The sequence below is a fragment of the Apteryx mantelli genome, chromosome 5 (assembly GCF_036417845.1).
Source record: "Apteryx mantelli isolate bAptMan1 chromosome 5, bAptMan1.hap1, whole genome shotgun sequence".
Classification (NCBI taxonomy): domain Eukaryota; kingdom Metazoa; phylum Chordata; class Aves; order Apterygiformes; family Apterygidae; genus Apteryx; species Apteryx mantelli.
This window is the reverse complement of record NC_089982.1, coordinates 45398236-45411428: the sequence shown is the minus strand read 5'-3', so window position 1 is coordinate 45411428 and position 13193 is coordinate 45398236.

The following is a 13193-nucleotide window of genomic DNA, read 5'->3' as shown; positions in this document are numbered from 1 at the left end:
CTAGAAATAAAAAAGGGTCATTGTGAAATATTCCATTATATTATTGAGCATTCCAGTGTGTGATATTGCTGTCATATTGCTAAAAATGGGATTTCGACATGATAGTAAAGAACTCTTTTAAAAGAGTTCAAAATCCAAGATCCTCCAAGCTCCCACAGAGAACATATTTTCAGTGTATCCTGCTCAGAAAAGTTTCAACATATTTACCTCAAAAACTGAAATGCTCATTTATATATAGACTCTGGCTATAAATAACAGTACATGCTATAAAAATGCTGTAAAAAACAATATAGCAGCTTTTTTTGACCTTCTAAGTCATTTTGGTCTCCTTTGTCTCCAGTTTTGTCACCAAGTTTCAAAATCATCACCACATATTTGTACTGTTGCTAACTGAAAATATTTTTGTGAATCTTATTTGTTGGGTTTTTCTTAGAAACAAACTCTTGCTCTTAGAGTTAAATGAAAATTTCAGCTGAAAAGGAAAGCTAAGAGCCCTCCTACTCACATAGGAAATACAGAAATACAATCCTCAGAGAAAAAAATACTCAAGAGAAGTTTCTTTTAGCAAGATTTTTGAATATTGACTTCTATTTTTTTCAGTTATTGGGTTTGGCAGTATTGCATGGAGCCAATAAAATTTTCTTGGGAAGTACATTCCAAACATTTATTAAAATCTTAGTTATAAATTTGAAGAGCTCTTTTTTTCAGCCTGAAGAGATTTTCCAGTCATAGTACAGTTAAAGGTCCACCACCTTAAATAAGAAGCTTAATAGCAGTGAAAACAATTAAATGATATCAAAGATTTTTGGGGGGAGGGGATTCCCCCTCCAAACTTTTGGCATTTAGAAAACAACGTCACTCCTATTCCAGAATTCTAAAGTTTGGTGTAAATCCCAAAGAAAAACTATTGCTCCAGTAGAAGTCCTATAGAACGTAAATGAGTAATGCTAAAGCCATGAATTTTTCCACTTTCAAATCTTTATTCTGTTTGACTAGCTGGATGATGGATGATTGCTGTTTCATTGTTGCTGTGCCACTATAAACTCAAGAAAGCAAACAAAAATGCTGACAGATCAGACTTCTTGCCAGTTACCTCACAAGCTGCAGATTCACTACTGCACAAAAGAAATCACTAAAATGTGGGGGTAATCAGAAAAGTTTATTTTGAGAGAGAGTATCTGTACAATGTCAAATATGTCTAAATAGCTCAATTCAGTAATCATAAAATACTGATGTCAGGAAAAATGGTTTCTCATTCTTCCTTTCACAAAAATCCACAGTAATTTGGACCTAAATATGGTGCAGGAACATGGCATTGCAGGAAGTTGGATGAAAAAAAGTTAGCTTCTTTTAGATCATCTTTTTCAACAAACAAAAGCAATATATTAGCTTTACAAGAACAGAACAAACTAATCTGTGTTAGCTAGAAAAAGCATTCAGCCTTTTGGAAGATTAAACCCTCTTTTAGATCTTCTCTCTGGCTGATTTCAGAGAGCTTGCTATACACTTTCCAAAAATCTAATAAGGCCTCAGATCAACATTACTCTTTTCACATTCAAGAAAATCTCCTTCGTCTGATAATATACAAGGCCTTTGCACTCTCATCACACGACCTGATCCAGGTTGGATCTAAAATAGCATTATATTATTGGAAATAAAGGAATACATTCTGCAAAGCTTCCCTAACAAGATTGAAAGTCTCGCCAAATTTTTTAAATGCACAGAATATTTCAAAAGGTAGCAGATGTCACCTTTAGTTCTGATTTCTTCCTCAAGACTCTTCCAATAAACTTAGGAGATGGCAATGGGCAAGAGAGGGCTCCACATTGCTTAGTTGTTCATCTGCTCCCAGGGCTGTTTTGAGCTGCCCTGAACGTCTCTTTGCAAAATAAGGCCCAGGTCTGGCACTGAGAATCATTCATTTCAGTTACCCATATTAAAAGACAGAAGGGATGACATTGCAACAGCTCTTGGCTTCTCTATCATCTTTCAGTACTCTCCCAATGCCCCAAATGCCTCCCCATGCCTTCCTGCCATTCCCTAGGATACATTACGCACCCTCACAGTTTCCTGGTATAAAAATGTCACTCTGATGGCTCGCACAGAGCCCTCACGTTATTTCACTTTGAACAGCAAAAGTATAAACCCTTGTAACTGCGTTTGAGAACTGCAGGTGCATCTCATGGTGATCAGAGGAGACACAGGTCCGCATACAGTTTAGTGAGGACATGGCCCGTTTACTCTGGGGTGGGCTGGCTCCAGGCCATGTGGACAGAAAAACACTATGCTATCTCTTGGTACAGAAAGGACTTCGACACTGAATCAATTGAAGCTGGGGGAAAGGGGCCACCCAAAATATGTTTTTCCCATTCCACAACACTTTAAAGCTATAAAAGCATTATAGAGTTTGATTTGTTATAAAACTGGACAATTGAACAAGTTTTGTATTAAAGTAAGTTTCTAAATCACCTCCATTTTGTAAGGTCAAGACCAGTTCTTTGATTCTGTCACGCACTTAATGGGCACCTCCATGCCCTGTTTTCAGGAGCCTTACAAGCTAATGATAACAGCAATGTATGCTAGCCGTGACTGGCACAAGCAGAAATATCACGATTGGGGTTCTCCTTTTCACCAGAAAAATCTATCTAAATGGTGGAATGAGGCTGTACAAAATTCCTGGCAGCCCTCTAACCTAGTGAAAAGGTATGAAATTAACCTTTATTATATTATAAATACTATATAAGTAACCTATTATAATATAAGTTATAAAAGGTATATAAATTAAATCAGCCAAGACGATCTGGGCCAAAGGTTTTCTACTTCAATTTGCTGTGAGCACTATGTGCATTTCCAAAGAGCATGTACCATTCTGGATACACTGTGCCCCTCTGAAATTTCCTACTGTGGTCAGTCAGCTACACCATCTGCTTCCACTGTCCTCCCTGCCCAGCTTGCTCTAAGTCTTAAAGTATGGTAATAATATTGATATACCCTAGTTGTGTTTTGTGCGTGTTGAGTTTACAAGATGTTCTTTAGTGTACGAGATGTTCTTTAGTGGTCTGTATTTTTCCCCTCCCAGTTGTGTCAGAGGTCAAGAAATCAGCTTGAACAAGGGACCAGACTAAAATGTTGGTTCACTACTAACAGTACAATGCTAATAATGTGCAGTATTTCCCTAATTCATGGACGGTTTGATTATTCATTTCTATGAAGTATACCTGTGGGAACAAGAGACACGCGACAATACCTTGTACAACAAATGCTATGTAATACTTTCTCAGATTAGAAGATGAAGAAACTGTCAAAGAGAAATGAAGATTATAATGCTGATGGCTCTGGTCCCATCAATGCAACTTTCTAGTATACACACACACAAAACCACAAAGCAAGTGAGAAGTGCACTTATACCACATTACCAGAAGACAGCAATACACTGAATTCCATTATGAACAGTAGAAAAGCATCACAAATGCCATAGATTATATGTTCTGGCTGCAAGTCAGCAATTACCTAACCTGGATTTTAATGATTATGTATTGCTTCATCATTAAAGAGAAAATGTCATTTGATTTAACATTATACTCACCAAATCCAGTGATTTTTGATGAACTGTGTGAATCTAATCTGCAATACTGATTCCACTATATCCAAGTTAGGAAATAAATGCTGAAAGAAATCAGGATCAAGATAACTAGTTTATCATAGAAAGTATTTTTCTAAGAGATATTTGCAAGAGTTTTTTCCACTTTTTTATGATAACACGCTTGACATTTTACATACAAATGTGAAAGACCAGAGATAAGCCAACTGAAGATAAAACAGAGAGAACTAGAATGCTACTCATAGAAATGCTTGCTAGTGTCTTCATAACCAGTAGTTACTGTGAGATTGATCTTACTAACCAGATGTGTAGAATCTTTCACAGGAGTTGTTTTCCACATTTCAAAACAGCTATTAAGAGAACTGGAAGATTTTTTTTTGGACTATTACAGTTCAGACACCACAACTTGTCTTTTCAGTCTCAGTCTTCATTCAGGCTCACAGAAGCTTCAACAGTAGTAGAAGTCAGAAGACATTAAAGGATCAAACATAAGAAATACAGACATCACTGACCATTATGAAGGAACTAACCAAGGGGCTTGACAAAAAGCATACTGAAGTTTTTGAATTAAAACCACTGATTTCAATTACTTATATATATGGACTAAGGTGAGAAACTAGGGGATTAATGGCTATTAGATTGTAAAAAATGTTACATCAATCTGAATGGCACTAAATGTAAAGCAGCTTAAGATGTTTTTCTCCTCATACCCTGAACAAGAGACAAGATAGTAACTATCAAGAAACTGGGCGCAGGCACAATTTCAACAAACGTATCATCATTTTCATAAACACATGCTCAACCCTCTCACGAATCTTCATGAGAGCTGGCAATTTCTGGCATTAAAATATCCACAAATCCAACTATTTGAAATAGCCAGATTACTGCATATTGTATACCTTGTTTTGCCTCCAAATGGTTAGAAACAGCATCAAGCACTGGAGCTGCTGTAACTTAACTTGAGAGCTGATTGTCCTTGGATGACACTGAAAGGTACATGCAAAAGCCAATAACATCCTGCGCTTCCATAATGTGAATCCATAAGCACTCTGTCCTCTCCTTTAATTGCAGAGTTAGAGCTCTTGAACACACGTATCTGGCTTGAAGATTTCCCTTAAAGTGAGAACAAGAACAGCTTCATTTTAGCTATAGCAAACTGGTATAAATGAGAGATGAATCAGGCTACAGGCATTAGAAGAGAATTCTTCTGTGTGGTTTGACAAACTTAAAAAAAAAAATAGCATTCTGCAGCAGATTTGTTGTACCGTGGTAATGTCTGATCTTAGGAAATATAGTTTAGACATTTTTCCCCTCGTTATTTAGAGGAAACATTTTTTATAACTAGGATATAGAGGACCCCCCACACTTCAAGAAGATAATTTTAATCAATTAGTGCAATATCAGAAGGAACATTCCATATTCAAGGATAAAAATAACTAAGAATAGAGCCAAATGTGTTTTCCAAAAACTTTCAACACTGAAGTAAATGGTAAATTTAAGAATAGCTAATGTTAAGAGCTCGTTAGAAAGTGATTAAAAAATGAACTGGTCTGTCAAGTAGTAAATCCCAAATTCTCTAGAACTGTTTCCAGATACATGCACCTGCAAATTTGTATTTACTAGAGCAGGGAATTATGCTGTAATTATAGATTCTGGTCAACAAAACAAATCATACATTGCATTGATATGGAGGAAAATGTATTGCTTAAAAATTAAAAAAAAATTTTGATCATGAAAGAGAAAAGAAAGAAACATTTTAAAATTTACATTTTAAAATTTGAAATAAAAAAACTAACTTTTTAAACAAAATTCAAACAAGTGCTCTGTTTCAATTTAAATGAGGGCTTTTGTTTAACTCAAAATGAATTTTCATTCTTCCCTTTAGGCCATCAGAAATGGCAGCCTCCATCCACTTCCTTCCCCTGCTCACCTGTGTGCCCACACACACATACTTAGTTGAACAATGTTTTTCAGTTATGTCTTTCCTGTGTTTTAAATGAAGTTGCACTGACATCATGAATTTACACAGATAATATTAGAGCTAAATATGGTTCCTAAAAAACTCAGAACCTAATCCTGTCATTATAATCCTACAATGACAATTGTAGGAAGATTAAGATCTTTCAGAAGACTAGGGAATATCTCACTGCAACATCACCTGTTTCATCTACTCTTCAAAAATCTGTAGGAAAAAGGTTAACTCTATTAACCTCAGCACCATCAATAATGTATATCCACTTTGGCACTAACTAAATATGATACAAAACTGGTACAGGTCCCTGACCCGAAGAGCATACAATGGGCATGTGACAGCATATCATACAAAGCTCTTCTCAAGATGAAGAATCACTATAATTTGAACACCTCAGCAGTGGGCAGGGATTTAGAAGTTTCTTATAAAATCCTAAAACTCACGTTATCGAATTATCACACCTGAGTTAGTTAAACAATTTCAAGCCTTTGGTAAGTCACCAGAGTAGTTGGAATTGGTGGTATTAAGCCTAATTTATGTATTTTAAGCTTTTCAAGACTGGCATCTAAGGGCAAGACTGCAGATACAAGATATGAAGGAGTTAAAATATCATCGCATCTCAGGCTGCTCTGCAATGAAATGAATTTTTTTAAGATACCTTTTAGGTATAAGAACAAGTTCACCTCTTCTTTCTTTCAGGTCTCATACCACAACTTTCTGCTAGCAGAGAACTTCCTTGCCAAGATAACAGTACCCATCCGTCATTCACCCTTCATGTTTCTTAAAGGAGCTAAAAAGCCTGACAGTTTCCATGAATAACAATGACACATACTCTTATATCTCACAAAAAAGGTGCAAATTTTATTGACGAAAAAGGGAAAAAACCCACAGTGTTTAAGTAGTTTTCTGAGCACTGCTTATGTCTGGTTTTGAGTGAAGATGGAACTGCCATTGTGCACGAGTCAACCAGCCTGCTTACATCAGTTATAATGTAATTGCTGACTTAGGTCACTGTAACTAAGGTCCTGTCTTCTCTAGGAACACAAATCTATTTTGTTACCAACTGATTCTTTTACAAGAAAGATTCTTTTGTATTTCACATTAGCCCTTGTTTAATTGGGGTTCCAAAAGTTCCTAGCACAAAATTATCAACCGTGTTTATGCATCTGCACTTGCAAAGCTTCTTCAGCATATTGGTTTGAACACTTTCTGGAAAACTATTCTATAAATCATAGTAGAGAAGTATGTTTGGTAGAACATGCCCACAAGCAGCTTATAGAGAAAGTGCTTTTACTGCCGTGAGTATTTTTCGTGGAAGGTTTAGCAAACATAATTGCATAGGTATGGTTATAGAGGCTCATCTATACTACCTGCTTTCTAGAAAGACTGCAGCAACCTATTTGGTAAAGAGTTTATCTTGTCAGTGGAATAGAGAATGGGAATAAATTCTCAAGAAAAGAAAGGGCCTCATCCAAGCTTACTGAATCTCAGTGATTAATAACACAGACCTAAAATGGTCTTTGGCCAGCCTCATGTCATTCAAAGTGTTATGCCTAGTACAAGCTAATTCAAATTTCAGTCTGCAAAATTTTCTCTCGTCTCTTGAGGTCCTGTGCAAAGAGAAAAAAAGTCAACCCGTATCCCATAATAAATATTATTATGAAAGAAAAGAGATGAAATTTACATGTAGACCTGTATTTAGAAGCACTTTTCATTATTGTTATGAGTTATCTGGAATTTTGTTTTTACTCATTTTCCTTCAGCTACGTTCTTGAACTTCTGTACTCAATCAAATTGACTGAGAAGTATACTGCACTATTCCAGGTTATCTAGATATACATTCTAAAAAAATCATGTAAATATATCTTTACTATATAAAGACTGATCTCTTGTAGAGGCTGAACTGGTCAGGGACTGGTCTTGGGAAAAATGTTATTGAATATTATGTTAGTGATCCTGGCAAAAGTAAGTGCAGGCTAACGACATTTTGAGAGGCATCAGCAATAAATAAGAAGTTTAAAATATTTTATATAGGAAGAGCTAGATGACCTTAAGGGCTAGAATAATAGAAGTGAAACTGAATTTAGTACAGTTCAGGACTAGATCATTTAAAAAATGTCCAGAAAAAAAAAATAATCGGTCCTGAAAATTGGGAGTGAAATTTGAAATAGTAGACTAAAATCACCTGAAGTATTGGGAGAAAGTTACTTAATTAGTTTTAAAAGTATCTTGATAAGTTTATGATTAGGAAAATGCATTGTTGTTATCTGCAGTAGCAGAGGCCTTGACTTGAGAGATCCAGGGGTCCTTTCAAGCCTGAGTGGCTTGACTGATTTGATTAATACTTTTGATGATTAATCCCTTTGATTAATGCTGCTCCTCCCTCCTTACTTAATGAGTGCGAGGAAGAAGTCTAAAACTCTCTAAATTGTGCATTCCCCTCCTACTCAAGGGTCAGAAGCATTGTCTTACCTAGTTTTCCAAGTGTCTAGTGCTGTCAAGAATTACTAATCCAAAACTGGATCCTTTTGAAAATACTTACAATTCAAACTGCTGATGGCTTAGTCTGTTTGACAAGTCAGCTCCCAGAGGAAAAGAACCGAAGATGAAGCAGGCAAAATACATAAAGAGAAATAGTGTTTCTGCCTGATTGAAACTTTATTGAAACCAAGCTGGAATTGGCTCAAGATTCCTTTTAAGGGAAACAATACAGCTGCTTCTATGTATTGAGTCACACAAGACTACTATTTCTTCTTTAGCTAACTCAGAGCAAAGGTCCGCAAAAGGAAGACAGGAGAGGTCTAAAGATTTTCTTTGTTTGCTTGTTTTTGTAGGGAGCAAGCTATCCCAGAAGATAATTTCCAATATCATTTACATGCCTGAGCAGTTTTGATCAGTGTGACTGCATAAGGACATTGATGGTAGGCTGAAAAATGTCACAGCTCCTCAGTATTTATCATGATAAACTCAAATATATTAAAATGCTACTTTGGGGGTGAATCCACCCCAAAAAGTTCCTGACCTAACGAGGCCTCAGGTGCTGGAATGCCAGGCATTTTGCACAGCCTCCAAACAAGTTTAGCAGAATCTTACATGCCAGTAAGTTTCAGAAAATTATGCATCAGAGATCCTACTATATAAAGTGGCTGCCTGAAATAGGTTGAACTTGCACTCTGCACACATCTATTTTATTTATTAATATGGGAGCTATAATCACAGAATATTTTAAATTATGAAAACTGAAATTTTATAAAGTGACTCAGAAATAAGTTGCCAATATTTTGGAATATAAGAATCTATATCAAAATGTGGTGATGCTGGGCAGGCTTGGTTAGATGTTCTCCCTGATTATTCCACATGCAGAGATCTATATCAGATAGAAGGATGGATGAATTTTCCCAACACACACAAAGTATGCCCTAAAACTAGATAAACTGTCATTTCACCTGCTTATGTCTAAAACACAATAAATCTAACAATGATGTGAACTGTGCTATGTACTTACTTGATGGAATGCTAGGTGATGAGTATTATGTAGACATGCCAGTATGTGTGATTATTTTGTTATATTTCAAACTGCACTGAGCTTATTTTTTTTTAAAGATTTTTTTCTTACAGGTGTGTGAGGAAGGAAAGAAGTTATCTCCTTTGTGGAAAAGGGCAAGAGAATTTAAAAGCAGAGGTTAATGTGGAAACAGCAGGGGATTAAACATGAAATATAAGCTACCTAATAGTTTTCAAGATGGGAACGACATCCAAAAGCGTGACCAAAGCAGACCAAAGCTCTGCAGTTTTGAGATATGTATCAAGATAGTTCCAATAAGAAAGTACATTTTTATGACTATCCAAAGTTCACAAACAGAAAAAAAGAAGCTAAAGAACTTCAGAGAGTTAAAGAGCAAGAATTTGTTAATAGCTCCTTAACTGAGAATTTAAAAAAGATTTTTTCATCCTGCCTGTATTTCTAAATAAATTCTTCAAAGTGCATTAACTTTCACATTACAATTATTACTTTCGATAGCTTAGAAATCTTCCTATCTTTCCTGTCTCTTGACAAAACATTATGTTTTGAAAATGTCTTATGAGTGTCCATAGTTATACTACAGATAATAATATGAGGAGGTTTAAGTTCTAAATAGGATTCACGTTACCTGGTAAGTGGCAACTGTGCACTTGCAGTTACACTTGGTAGCTCCATGGTGGAGCCAAAAGCATTAGCTTTACATTTGCTGCTGTGAGATGATCAGAAACTTTTATGTAACTGTGAGAGGATCCAGCTTCCTACAGGAATAGTCTGTTCTGGCATACCCTACGTAACAGTGATTTCTTACACCTAGCTGCATTTGAAAAAGTGTTTCAAAAAAAGTTTCATTAACTGAAATAGCTAGTTGTTTATGTAGAATGCCAGTCATTAAGTCTCATTGCTGCTGAATGTAGATTAGATCACAGGTATACCACAGCAAGAGAAAAATTCCTTTTTCACAAAGGAAATCATACAAACAAAGCCATTCCATAAAGATTTTAGACTGCAATCAAGTGTGCTGGGGACAGCCAGCATTTTTAATTTCAGAAAAATACTTTTATATGGCAATGAAAAATATGATTCAATATAAAGCATCTTAACTGAGGTCTTAAGGAAAAAGTATGGCGTATGAATTTTTTTTTATACTGAAGTGATATATAATGATTTAGATTAAGTGTATAAATCAATCCTTTTTTTAAAGGATCACTAAAAATTAGCTTCATAAGGCAAGGACTACTATTCCCAATTCACAGATATATTTTAATATACAAAGCACTACATACATCAGTTTTTAGTGAAGCCTTACATTCATTTCCATAATCTAATGTTATTCTCCTCTTTATATTTAGTATAAGGATTATAAATGTTAATGCTCAGACATACATGAAAATAACATGACTAAAAATAATGATGCAGAATAAGAACAATTCTAGGGTATTATGTAGTAGCTACGTATTGCTCTTCCATTAAGAAAAAAAAAAAAAAGTATAAAACTGAGGTTCTGTGTGAAGTTCAATGCCACTCTTCATGTCCTGTCAGGCTAGGTTACGCTCAGAAGGAGAATGAGTGCTTCCTAATGCATCTCTTCTTGTCATGGTGGAACTACCCAATAGTAAACCCTACCATTTTACTATCTTGCTTATGAACTCAAGGAAACAGAGTTCAGGTGCCAAGTTACTACTCTATGCGAACCACTGCAAGAGTGTCACAGACAGCCTGCTCCAACCCACTCAACACAGGTTTAGTATGATGGTTGCCTAAATCGGTTAACAGATATGTGCTCAAGGGAGAGGACTCGTTTTGTTGCATGTTCAGCTTCTGGCTATGCAATTTTATGGCTTTGTGAACCTTCACTTTGAAAATCTTCTAAAAAATCATACTATCAAAAGAACTAGCTTATACTTAATTAAGGTGGGGTTTCTTTTTTCTTTTTTGTTGCTATTGTTTTTGTTTTTTTTCTAAAGGAAGCAAAGGGACTCTTTGAGGTGAGGTGTCCAGGTTTCAATTCCTAGTTACAGCTGGAGAAGATTCGTTGGATGTTGCTTGAGTTTTGCATGACTGATGTAAAGAATTAACAGCATCCTCCCGGGTTCCAAAGTGTCTTCTCTAATAACTAACAAACTAGGAACAAATTTCTTCCTCATTTAAAAGCAGCAGCAGGATGTCACTTCTGCAAATTTCTGTAAGTATAATTTTCTGGGCTGTGCCCTGAAAAGTTGCTTATAAAGGCAAATGAGCTACAAAAATGTGCTAAATGTTCTTTTGTATGTATGAGAGTCATTTGCTACATTAGCAATTAGGGGTTTAACAAATTTTAAATTGTATCTGCAACTGGCATGAACATGCTGTACTCACTTTTGAAGGGCTACTCCCTATATGGATATATAATACTAACAAAGTAAATTTTCATACATAGCTGTTGGCCTCTAATACTAAATGCATCTCCATTCATTTAAGCACAAAGGAAAACTAGCTATTGAAATGTACATTGAGAGCTAGTAGTGAATTTCCACTTGTCTTAGTGTTCAAGGTTAAGTAAGCTCTGAAATAAGAGTCAATTCTGAGAAGTACAGTTTGAACTAAAATATACCTTCTAATTTGTAAGCTCTTCAGTTAAGAGATGTATCTGCTTACACAGTTATTCATAGACTGGAGAAAAAGAGCTGGAAAGATACAACTAAGGTGAGAGTGAAGACTCTCAGTACTAAGTACAAGATATTGTGACAACCACCTGGAGAAAAGATGCAACTGTAAATTGAATAGAATTATAAAATTATAAGCTGCCTTTAATTACACACATTGCCATCAGTGATAAAGGTCACAGAGGCCTACTTCAATAACAGAAGATTTCAGGATACTGGAACAATGTTCTGGAGTTACTCTTGCAGCACTCTGTTATTGTGAGAGTGCTGCAGACATACAGCTATTTGAATAGCTGGTGCAAAGTGAAAGATTTGTTTTTGCAAAACAGTGCACAACATTCCCATAACAGAGAAGGCTAGACAAGGAGAACAGGCTGCGTCTCCAATGATGATGATAATGAGCTAATGATCTCAGAGACTAGCTGGACATCAAGAAGGTTGTTACATTAGCAACAGGGGGACAGGGTGCTGAGATGACGACTGTCACACAAACTCCTACTCAGCATATTGCAAACAAGTTCAACTGAGTTGACAAGGAATGCAGAACAGTCCCACTGTACTGCTTATATAACCCATGACAGTTATTTTGCTAAGGAAAAGAATCATTACGACTCATGAGAAGAGCACAGGCATTGCCTGAAACCTGGCAGAACAAGGCAGATTATTGTAACGTTAAAAGTCACTGATAAGCTGCTTACAAAGATAGAAAAGGTTGAAAAGTGGTAGGGAGTCAGTCTATACTAGACAAATTTGTAACTAAATCAAGTACTGGTAACTCAGAACCTTAATGTATATGGATCACTATAATAAATAAAAAAGCCCGCATCTAAGAAACTGTGGTAATTAAGGAAATTCATGAAAGTGTTTGAAAAGACTTATTTTAAAAAAGTATTAACAGGACAAGATAATTTTTAAGTATCTTTCTAGCATGTGTGAAGAAAAACTGGATTTTGGGAAAAACAGTCTGATTAGTGTATATATAGGATAACAAATAGTAAAATAGTTGCAATTCTAAATGAAGCAGATAAGTTCCTGGCTCTAAAGGTACTGCATTTAATTTCAGGTCCAATTTATTTTAGACCTCATTATTTTGAATAATGATTAATCAGTAATGGAATTGAACATTTTTTCAGAACCTGGAAACCAAGAGCAATGATGCAGTTACCCATCTATTTCTCCAAGGGAAAAAAACCAAAACAGTCCCAACCACTAAGAAGTGTGTTAGCACGTAAATTTCCAAAAGAGCGAATTTCCCCAAACTGAAGACAAACATTGTCGGAGGACGCCGGAGTGGGAGGCGGGCCCGGAGTAACGACGGAGTCTCAATATGAGTATGATCGTTCTCCCCTTTATTAGAGTTTACACAAAGTATACATATGGATAAGCAATACACATGCGCTAGCAATAGCTACATGATTGGCTACAGTTTCTGTCCACACGCATAAAGCGGATACA